An 11,638-nucleotide genomic window follows, 5' to 3' on the forward strand; every position below is an offset into this window, starting at 1 on the left:
CTCCACACAGGCGGAGCCAGGGATTGAACTCAGAACCTCCTCAGAACTGTGAGGCAGATGCTCTAACCAGTCGTCCACCGTGCTGCGCCATCTGATTGTTTCCCTGCTATCTTCCACAGCACTAGCGATGCCGGTAATGCATTACAAACATGTTGGCTGGTGACGTCATAAGTAATCTAACGGGTTATTTTTTTTTATATTACAGTCGTCAGACTACAGTTACTTTGATTTATCTGCCAATAGTTATTTTTTTGCTCACGAGAACCAGAGCTTAATATGATTTTTATATTAAAATGTGCTATTTATGCTCAGGCAACAGATAGTTATCATTAACAAACTACAGTGCTTGGGAACGTGAGGCAAGTCAATAATAACCAAGACACTTGATTCAATCACGGTGCATGTCATAAGTGTAGACCAATTTTCAGCATTGGTTTTAGTAATGACTAATAAAACAGACGAAACACACTATATATTCTTAACTATTCATAACTAAAATGCACACAACCATTAACTACAATATCGGGAAAAAAAGGAGAAATATTTATAAACGCAGCCGTCTGGGGCAATGACGTCATGTGACTTGTTGCACGTTTTCCGCACATAGGCAGTCAAGTCACGTGTACCCAAGCAGCCAGCGACGCAAACACAATGGACGGGGACGAGGGTTTGGCATACTTAAACTGGAAATACAGTAACTACTTCCAAGTTTCTCTAAAGAGGAAGTTTCGTTGTACACTGTGCGCAGGCGCGCACACACACAGTGTTGCCTTCATGGACCTCCACACAATCGACAGGGTTGCTACACTCTGTCTGTCTGTCTGTCTATCAGTTAAGAGTCTTTAAAGAAGTGTAGAAGGTGAGAATGATGTGCTTGTATATATTTAGGTGGCTATTTGGCATGTCAAGTCTGCACGAAGTTGCTTATTTAATGTGGCTTCAACTACACTCATATTTAAGTTATTTGTTTATGTTGACATCATTCTGTAACTTGTGTGGCGTACATTACCAATGGGTACGGTTAAGCTAATGCTTTTTTTGTACTGTGGATAAGTGATATTCCTGCCAATTGACAGCTGCTGAAAGTAACTAAAAAGTTAATTTCAAAAGTAACTAAGTTAGAAAAAAGTAAGTAATCAGTAAAGTCACTAGGTTTTACTTTTTCAAAGTAACTGTGGCAACACTGCACAGCACCAGGCTGGGTCAGGTGATCCAGCCACTAGGATCCAATCAAGCCAATCCTTCACGATCTTCCCCTTACTCTCCCAACGGCAAGCAGTACTGCCATATGCAGATATAAAAATAGATATAACTTGACTTTGAGATGGGACAATAAACACCTCATTTCCTATATGCTTGACACACATGAGAATGGCTTAATGCTAAATGAAATACTGGATCCCTTCCAGGGCTGCTCATTGGAGCTGACCCGGAATTCTGACCTATGAATGGAGGTCATAGAGATGATTTTTTTTTTTTTTCGCCCTTGGGGATCAACAGTGTTGCCACAAAAATTCACAAACATGGCAAATAAAACCACCGAGCAGCCGGATATAAAAGGCCCGCAGTGCCAGTGAGTCAGATAATGGAGGCCTTTCATCATGGTCCAGGTTACACCTTCTCCCAAGAGTTCAGTTCTTTCCGGACTTGTGTGATAGTTTTATGCAGGTCACTCAATACTGGCTCAGATCCTATTCTCAAATAGAGGCCAGTCAATACACTTGTTCTTATGAGAGTCGGTAGAAATGGAGTGGGTGCGGAGAATCTGGGCAACCTGTTGAGAACAGTATAATAGTCCGGTATAATAACCCTCTCCACACAGAGACAGGCAGGCCTGTCACACAACCGTTCTACCCATTTGTGTAAAATGATCCCATTCTGTCTTGTGAGCTCAGATTATTGTTCTTTGGTAACATTGGGTATTCTATGTCCTGAACACAGACCAATTTTGGACTATCATCACTCCGATTATGTTGGTCAGCATCTGGGTCTCTGGTCGCATTTAAATGTGTTCTTTTTTTGGGTGAGGACACTGAGGGCGGGGAGGGTATGAGAGAGCTGTGCGATGTGACCGTTTGCGCCTCAAGTTCTGCAGCTGTCCCAATTATTACCTCACTCTTTTCCCCAGATTTTCCCTTCAACCCCATGTGCCTCTCTTGCCCTGCATATTTATTTATGTGCCACCCAACTGTGGCTGGCACGGGTGTGTTTGTGTTTTCAGGACACTTCATGCTGAGAGTGCTGCGAAGACGGATGCAGTGTTTTTGCCAGTTTTAGGATGGATGGATAGATGGATGCAGATCAGTCTTAGGACGGAGACGATCGTGTGTTGAATGCAAAGTAGACGATGAGCTCATGTCAGGTGAATTGAGTTTTAGCGGAATTTCTCCAGCAGTCCTTGTCAGGTCTGGTTCAAGTGTCAACAATGGACTCAATGGTGCTGGCAAGGTTGTTTTATGGGCCATGGGTATGTGACATTGAGGGATTTGTGGGTAGGTGGGTGTTAGGGCGCATTTCATTTTTACACTTCTGAATGGGGTCAGATTTTATGCAAAAGTTAATGTACTGCATGTAATTGTAATTTCTAATTGTACAATGAAACTCGTACTAAACTTCTGGAATGTTTAAGGTTATTTGAAACAGCTTACTTTGAAGAATTATTGTAGAATATAGCATTTTGTGGGATCAGCAACAGCCATTACATGGCCATCCCGTACACAGTGACTCAGTACCCCACCAATTAGATAATTATGTTTGAAAACTTCAGTCACCTCTGTTGTGATGTATAAAATACGAAAGAGGGAGTAATCTTTGTCACCTTAACATGAACATTAACAAAACGTGTCCTCTGTATTTAACCCATCACAGTTGTAAACACGGCAAGCACAGGCTCATGAAGGTGGCGACTTGTGAAATAGTGCCTGGGGAGCTGTTTTTTGGGGCGCTCCGGTACCTTGCCCACAAAGAGGTATTGCGACAAGAACTGGGATCCTCAGGGTCTCAGGCGGCAATCTCAAACATTGCTTTAAACAAAACAGGGCGGGGGAAGTTAAGTGTGTTTGTGTAACTACACATCCCTCTCCCAGTATTACGCCATTCCCTCTGTTAAGGCTCTGATATTACCTCTGCAGACGCAGTATTTGTGAGGCCACTTTGTACCAATGTCTCAGCGACACAGAACAATCTTGGCTTAAACAGGCAGTGTAAAAGACATGACCAACCAAATTTTTTGTGCAACCCCAAAGCATCTAAAATTTCTGAATTATTAGAATTTACTTATATGAATTTTGTTAGTACCAAAGTACCAAAATGTCAACATATTCTTTCTAGGCCTATGTAACGGCTAAAGGAGAACAAGTGCAAAGTTTGTATTTGAAGACGTTTTGCCAAAAAAAGAATGTCACAGCACAGCACAAATAGAGTGAAGTCCTGTCAACTGTAAATGAGGATGAAAAAAAGGAAGAAAGGAGGAAAATTAACACAAAGCTTTTGGATAGTTACAGGAGTATTTCTGGACATCTCAAGTGGGGAGAGAGAAAAAAACAAGTTGTAAAACCCACTTTGCCAGCTGCAGCAGTAATAACTCCTCAGGAAACACACATAAGCCAGCATACGCATGCACAAACAAAAAAAACATCCTCTCTAATGAAACGACACCGCAGGCTGCAGAGCCAAACAGCACTGGGGCAGCACACTCTTTGTGGGGCCATCCAAGGCAGAACCTCTGACAGGTCACAGCAGCCGTGAGGAGAGCGCTCGGAGTCCTCTCTCCAGACAAATATAAATTTTAACATCCTGCCAGGTGTAGCTCAAGCTATGCAAGCTTCGACTTGGATTCTACACAAATCTGAGGCCACATTGGCTACTGGGTAAATCTGGGCTAAGTTTCAAACAAGCAGTGCAGTATATTAACATTGTATCAGTGACGAGGTGAGGTTCATGGCTGGTGAGGCACTGACAGAGTCAGATTTATAAATAAATGAACCAAATAGTGGCGTATTTGCATCAAACAAGCAGCCTAAAATTAAAAACTGGTTTAAAAACATCTTATTTATTCAATAGGCTACAAATTAAATTACCAAGTCGGGTGCAAAATTGTTTTTAAATTAGGTGTTGACTGAAAAAATAATAATAATAATACAGTTTAAAAAAAATAAATAGAATATATTTTTTAACTCTATTATAATGCTCAAACATTTTAAAAATAGCCCTCAGAAGGTCCCCGCCACCCGGCCTGGCACCAGTATTCAGGCGGACGGTTCTTCCAGCCTGCGGGTTTAAATCTTTAACCACACCAAACGGAACCAAACCTCAAACAAACAAAAAAAAACATTCGACAGGTGGAAAAGCAGTGAGACACTAAGGCAAGCAGACAGGCAGGAAGGTCTACACGGGCGTTTTCTTGCTCCAGTGCGAGAGAGTACTATCACCTTGGAAAATACCAGCCATCTCAAACTAGGATTCAGTACCCTCTCAGACCCAGCCCGCTTTTCTCCATGGAAACCTGCCTCTCACTCGTCCTGTGATTGGCTCTTACGATCACTACACAGACACTCTGTCTTACGACGCTGATAATAATGGGCCGCTGGAAGGATGAGAGCAGAAGAGCGATGGCAGAGAAGCGCTTTTCCTACCAATTTTGCTCTCTGAAAGGCAGCAGTCTGGTGCCTGGGATTAAACACAAAAACAACAGCCCACTGGGCATTTTGCAGATGGGCAAGGTATCCTAAGGAATCTCAAGTAAGTCATAACCAGGTTCAGAGGCTCATTTTTAATGCATACTTTAAGCCTAAAAGGGGCCTTCAATGAGACAGTCTACAATAATGATGAAAAATATTTTGAGTCTTTTTATGTACAAAAAATAAATAAAAAACAAAAACAGAAAAAACAAACAAAAAAAACAATTTACTTTTTCCTCTTGCGCAGAAAACTGAAGCCCCATTCAACACCTCTATAATAGATAGAATGTGTGGAGAACCCTGCACAGACAAATAACAATTCCCACAAAACAATGCTGTGAGATGCTGTGAGAATACCTGTGTAGGTATTGCCACTTTTTTTGTTTCCTTTTGAAAATATGTGTTGTTTGTGTTTCCTTTATTCATCTCCTTCATCCCATGCAGCTGAAATTTTCAGAGAAAGAAAGTTCCCGCGACAACACGGATGTAGAAGCGAGAGAGGGGGTAATAACAGACAGACACATACATACATACAGTACATATAAACACACACACACTGGAGCCAATATCAAGCATTATACACACACAGTACACTGAGCCAAAACACTGTGACGCTTGAAATTAGAATGTCTTTTCATGCAAACAGAGGCGCCTGCTGTGCAGGTGACAGGCTGGTACAGCAGACAGCATTGAAATGAAAAACAAATCCAAATGCGGTTTTAAATAAAACTCGAGTCGGCAGAGGTTTGCGGCACTGCACTAAACACGGGATTGGCTTTTGCTGTGCCACTAATAGGCGCCCTGTTTCATGCAGATAAAACTTTAGAGCGAGTCACCGCCCAGTTTGGGTCACGATGCTTGATATCTAACCTCGCTGGCAAAGTAGCACTAATAAGTTCAATGAAGTCATTTGTCAAAACTGAAGACCGACAAGTCATGAAGGGTGGAAGCTCAAATGAAGGGCGGAGGAAGACATAGAGCTTTCTAGAAAGTGCACTACTTGTAAGCAAAGCAAAGCAAATTTATTTATATAGCGCATTTCATACACATTTCATACACAAGGTAACTCAATGTGCGTTACATGATTAAAAGCATTGTAGTATACAACTAACCAGCTAAGGCAGGATTTACACTGCATGGCTAAAGTGGCACAATTTGGATATGTGACAGCGTAAATAAAAAGTAAAAACAGAATGCAACTACATATCTAGAGATCAGAATGAGGACTTGTAGAAGCCCATAACCTAATACCACCATATAATGTTATAACAGCTCATAACGTAATAAATTTGCCCCCTTTTTAAATATATTGGGCCCATAATGTATTGGGCCCAAATAACCCAATAACGTAATAAAAGACCTGAACCTGTAACATAATAACTTTTGGCTAATGATGTAATAACTTCTTACATTATAATTAGACTTTACACCGATTTGATCGGGCTTATCGGTATCGGCCGATATTTAGCATTTTATGCTGATCGGCTTTCATATCATAATTCGCCGATCCGATCAATGACGTCATTGATCGGCTCCCCAAGACATTAACACAGTATATTTGAATCCAAAAGCTAGATTATTTTTACCCTTGTCTTTTGATATATACGGAGTACTGTAAATATTTGACGGCCAAATAAGTTATTTAAAAAAAATAAAATAATGTAATGCCCTGATCAGACTACAAGACAAATTTGCTCTTTCACGGTTGCACTGTCAGACTACCGCCATAAAATCTTGTCAGGGCATTACGTGTTGCCTGTCTCCGACGTGTTGTCTGTCCCACACTGCCGAGGTTTTTGTTTTTTTTGTTTTAAATAACTTATTTGCCCGTCAAATATTTACAGTACTCCGTATATATCAAAAGACAACCACCGCATTCCGTTTTTTACGATCATTGGGCTTTATTTTGTCAACTCAAATGCGACCGGATACACTCATTACCGTGGCGAGAGTGGAGCGCGCCGACTATATTATGAGGACAAAATGGGGAAACAAACGTGTGATGGTGGTCACCATTGCTCAGGACAGAGAGGACGTTCGTTTAAGGCTTGCTTGAGGTATGTCCACGTACTTTTAATACGATACGGCTCACAAGCAGGCGATAAAATGTTATGTACCCTAGCAAGCTACTGCTAGCACGAACGGTTGGACGTAAACATGCCGCCGTTCTGTCGAATCATGCTCTAGAGTTTCGGTGTGGGTGGAGTCATTTAATTAAAAATAAAGTAATTTAATTACAGTAAGTTAGCGCCCATTAGTTCTGTCATGTAATGTTGGTTTGATCTGACTGATTAGAATACACGACCTGACTAGAGCAGTGATTTCCAACCTTTATGGAGCCAAGGAACATATTTTACAATTGAAAAATCTCACAACAAAAATGTCACATTAATTACTGTATTTACTTCCTGCCATCTAATAGAAGACCATTCATTTGTTCTGTCTGTCACTATGCTTCACTGGCATAAATAGAGGAACAAAGATACGTTATTTATTGTAAATATAATTTTTTGAGCAATTAAGTACACAAGTAAATACAGTAAAATGGACAAGTCATTTAAATAGACACATTCCTCCATCTTGTGATCGGATCGGTGATTGGTTATCGGTTTTTGAAACTCGCTGATCCGCCCCAAAAATCCTGATCGTGTAAAGCATAATAACTTACTATTATTGACCTGGTTTAAAAAAAAAAATTCTTTGCAAATGCAATACGAATAATTATTTTATGGGCTTCTGTAGGCCTCTTTCAAATGTGGATAAAAATCTGATACATATCCGGATACTTGCCAATGTGAAACGCAGAGTAAACACACAGATCGTCAATCTAAGCTTGATGTCATCCAAAAACAGTACACCATTCGGTGACGTATATGCACCAGCAAGCATCTGCCCAAACAAGACGTGGGTTGTTTCACGTATTCCGTAAGGGTAAACATAGCCATAATGTGATTCTGTATGTGTCACTTGAAATGTACGTCAAAATAGGTAGTCGATCAAAATCGGATACAGACATTTAATCGGAACTGGGCACTTGACTCTGCAGTGTACATCCAGCCTAAGCGGGAAAACAAAGACAAAGAACTTGCAAAGCAAATTGTGATTGCTAGTCACAAATCCAATCAAGCTCTTAGATTTAAGTGCTTCATCAAAATTTATGTGACCGGGAAATGTACTGTCCCAAAGTAATTATTTGCATTTGGCTCAATACAAACAGGCCCACGCTCGGACATTCCTATTAGCTGTGAACTAGCAAAGGTGGAGGTAAAGGATGATAAAAATCTTTGCTTTGTGTAAAATATCATAGAAGACTTGGAACACATTTCCCTGGTCCTGGCAATATGTGTGACTGTTTACTTATTCATGACTAGATTAAGGCTGCTAACTCAATCAGTCTGCCTCACGTTATCGAGGTGGACTTTATTACATAACATTAATGATGCATTAGTTTCCATGGGTGTTGACTTTCTACCACACTGGCATCAATTCAGGTCATAGTGCAACAGATATTGGTTGCAAGTGAATAGAAATGATACGATCATTGTGGCACGGACAGTACTATAATCGGGTGACTGACTGTAAATATGTCAAGCAAAGACTAATAAGGTTTGTAGTGTGTTTTGTACTACAGTCCACCGTAGTTGTACTCGTTCACAAAGGTGAACTTTATGGATAATGGCATGGTGCCAATCACACACCCTTTAAAGCTAACAGTGTCAATGTGAACAGTACCATTCTGATTTTTTCATATCCGACCCAGGCCCCTTTCATATGAGGAATCGGAAATGTATCTGATGCGAGTGCAGGCAGTATGGACGCGCGAGTCGCGCTCATCTGACCTATACGTTATCAAAAGGCGGTAAACGTCACAATTGTTCAACCACACAGACGCGCCGCAAAAGCACAAAGGAGAAGAAAGCAGTCAGTGGTGAAAAGAAGAGGCTTCAGAACTGATAAATGTAAGAGAATATTGGCTCCAGTTGCCTAAAATCCTTGAAATTGCCACAAATGAGTCATGAACACCTCACATTGAAGTGATGCAACTTGACTGAGAGCCCAACATATTTGTATGTTGGGGAGGAGCAAGGTTTAGTCTGGGTTGTTAGTGGAAGTTACAGAGAATCTTTGCCACATCTGCATGCTCGGTTTAAGATTTATCATGGGAAATTATGACATTTTTTGGGGGGGGGTGGGGGGGTGTCAATTGCATTTTTTATGTGCTATTTTTGGCAGAGAGGTTTACTGTATTTCAAATGGGAAAACTCTATGCCTACGAGCGTCCCCAATGAATTGTGTCCCACCTTAGATGTCCCACTGTATTAAAAACACACTCATAGGATACAACAATACTGACAAAGCAAATCCCCAAAAGAAAAAGTCACACCAGAGCAAACCTAACCCCTCTAATGAATTATTGCCTTAAATTCAACCAGAGGTGAAGAGTCAGTGCCCACATCAGTGCCCACAAGGCCTACTCTGCTGGCCTAATCAGACCGACATTTACAACCTAATTTCTAATGTGTGTTCCCTGAAATTGTATTAATTAACTCCCAAGACTCTAGTCTCTTCATTTCATAGCGTTTCTCTTGGCTGTACTGATTCTAGTTGTGTATGCGGATGTTAGATTTTTTGTCCAAGCAGATGTGTTGCCATGTCAATCTAATCTGCTGACTCCCTTCGGAATTAGTAGTGCTGGCACATGTAACTGCAAGGAAATTTCCGGTCAGAATCAATACAAATTCATCCAGCGAGCTGGCCCTCGATGCCGTCAGCATTTTTTCATCCTGTGATTAGTTGTTCACAGCAAAACATCTTACGCATGATGTTCTATATTTACATTATTGTCTCTTTGTCCTGTTTTCTGATAAATATTGATTTTGAACAGTTTCACAACATGCACAGTTCTGTGGTTATATTGTCTTTAGGTATAGTACGGATGGTTTCGATAATTGCAACATGTTAGTGGTGGTATTAGGAAATTAATTAAGTCGAGTAAGAAACCACTGACGGCCCGGATACCAAATGCACAAATTCACCCGCTGCAACATTTAAAGTGTTTAGATTATGATACAGTTTTACAGTACAAATTGTGCCACTTTTACCCCAACGTGCAGGCCTCACTAATGTGGTTGTGGTATTTAAAATAGCAACAGACTGGATGATGTGGGCCACAGTGAACACACAAATACTATTAAAAAAAACACCAGGCATGGAGTGATATGGGCAAAGCAAATGTTGATATCAGAGCACAGACAAGACCGGAACCGCAACTCCACATAATGACAACAAACGCACGCCTGACCTGGATAAGGATGAGCTCATGCAAAGCATGCAGCAGCAACGCATGCACTATACAGCCAACTACAACAAAAACAAAACAAAACATAACAAAATCGGGGGGGGGGGGGGGGGGGGGGGGGGGCGATGCGATGCGATGCACACAGTTGCATTGTTGTGCGTGGGTTGGGATGTCACGCATTTGGACTGCCAACCACACCAGATAGACAGTTAGCTTCTCCGCTATACGCCTTGCAGCAGCCTGCACGCATTGAGCTTCCACTAATGCCGAAAATCAAACGAGAAGGCTCCGTGCGAACAACCATGACAGTTGAGCAGTTGCACCGGGATTGTTTACCTGCCGCTTTTCACCGCCTGACTGACGGGCACAAGCGACAGGAGGGGGTGGGGAATGGGGAAGTAGCGTACCCGGGTACGAGCGGAACAACCTTCCGGGAGCGAAGCAAAAGAAGTGTCCGCGTAACGGGACCGAGGAGCTCAACCGCCGCTCGGTCACCGAAATGCGGCGGCGACGCAGGCAACAGGCCGGGGATGTCGCGTGGTGGAGGTGACGGCTGGGGACAAATGGACACTAGCCGCCACATAGACAGATAAATGTTCACCTTACCTGGACGTGCGACGCCGGCTTCTTCCACAGGCATCCGATCGGGTCTGACGCGGCGGCAGGCGAACTCTATGGCCGCGGGAGGGAAATGAGTGGAAACGGGAGAGGAACTGAGACAGCGGGGCAAAGAGCAGCAACAGTGAGGCTGGCTTGACTGGGGAGATCCGCCGGTGTCAAAGTACACGAGGGAACGCAAGGATTCTACTTCAGGAAAGGCTTTTCACAATAATACAGAGGAATACAAATTGAAAATGTGTGCGTGTGCTATTTCTGAACGAAGGACTGTCACAATTTTATCATCTCGCCAAACGTATTACAATTGCAGTTCGAAATGTTTTTATAGTTTCATTTTCAGTCTCGGTGACAAAATATCAAATGGCGGCAGCTATATTGACATGTTAGGTATTATTTTTCGGTCAAAACGCATTTACTATTTCTACATTTGACCATTTCTATGTTATATATTAATAAGTATGACATCGAACAATTTCTACACAATAATGTGTACAAATACAGAAACACTACCTCACCGCTGATGAGCGCTCTCGTTTATTTTGAAGGCAGTAGAATTTTGTTTCCGGTTCTGGTCTCGCCCCTGTCACCTCTCTTGACTGATGCTGAGTCTGGTGGATCGACGAGTGAGGGGAAAACTGCAGCACGTCCCCAAGTGCTAGAATTGTGTACTGCAACTTTTTATCAGCCCCCCCCCCCCCCCCCCCCTCGAAAATATAGAAAAGTTCTATATTTTCAAGATAGAAATTCTTCTTTGTACTTTTGTACTGCAGTGCATTTCAGTGCATTTTTAAATTGTATTCAAGTAAAGCAGTTGAATCAGTATTTGTAAGTAATTATAGTTTTATTTAAGTACAGAGTGAGAATACTTTTGCCACCACTGGAATCAAGCAAGTGCCACTTATCAGAAGCTAATGCTGTTGGCTGATGCTATAACGTGCATCCCAAAAAAATCAGTGCAGCTCTGCTTACCCTTTGACTGATACAGTGTTCAAACCTTCCGCGCCCAGACTGCAATTGAATGGCACTTGCGCATAGCCACCGC

General features: G+C 41.9%; 1 protein-coding gene across 2 annotated transcripts in view; it reads right to left on the minus strand.

The window, feature by feature from the left end:
• fut8b (fucosyltransferase 8b (alpha (1,6) fucosyltransferase)) overlaps positions 1 to 10,739 on the minus strand; it is a 114,033-nt gene extending 103,294 nt beyond the window's left edge. For both annotated transcript variants that reach the window (XM_061704895.1, XM_061704898.1), the window contains exon 1: positions 10,585 to 10,739. The gene's annotated coding sequence lies outside the window, so the exon portion shown is untranslated. The remainder of the gene's footprint in view (positions 1 to 10,584) is intronic.
• Positions 10,740 to 11,638: the final 899 nt, after the last annotated feature.

The sequence above is a fragment of the Phycodurus eques genome, chromosome 18 (assembly GCF_024500275.1).
Source record: "Phycodurus eques isolate BA_2022a chromosome 18, UOR_Pequ_1.1, whole genome shotgun sequence".
Classification (NCBI taxonomy): domain Eukaryota; kingdom Metazoa; phylum Chordata; class Actinopteri; order Syngnathiformes; family Syngnathidae; genus Phycodurus; species Phycodurus eques.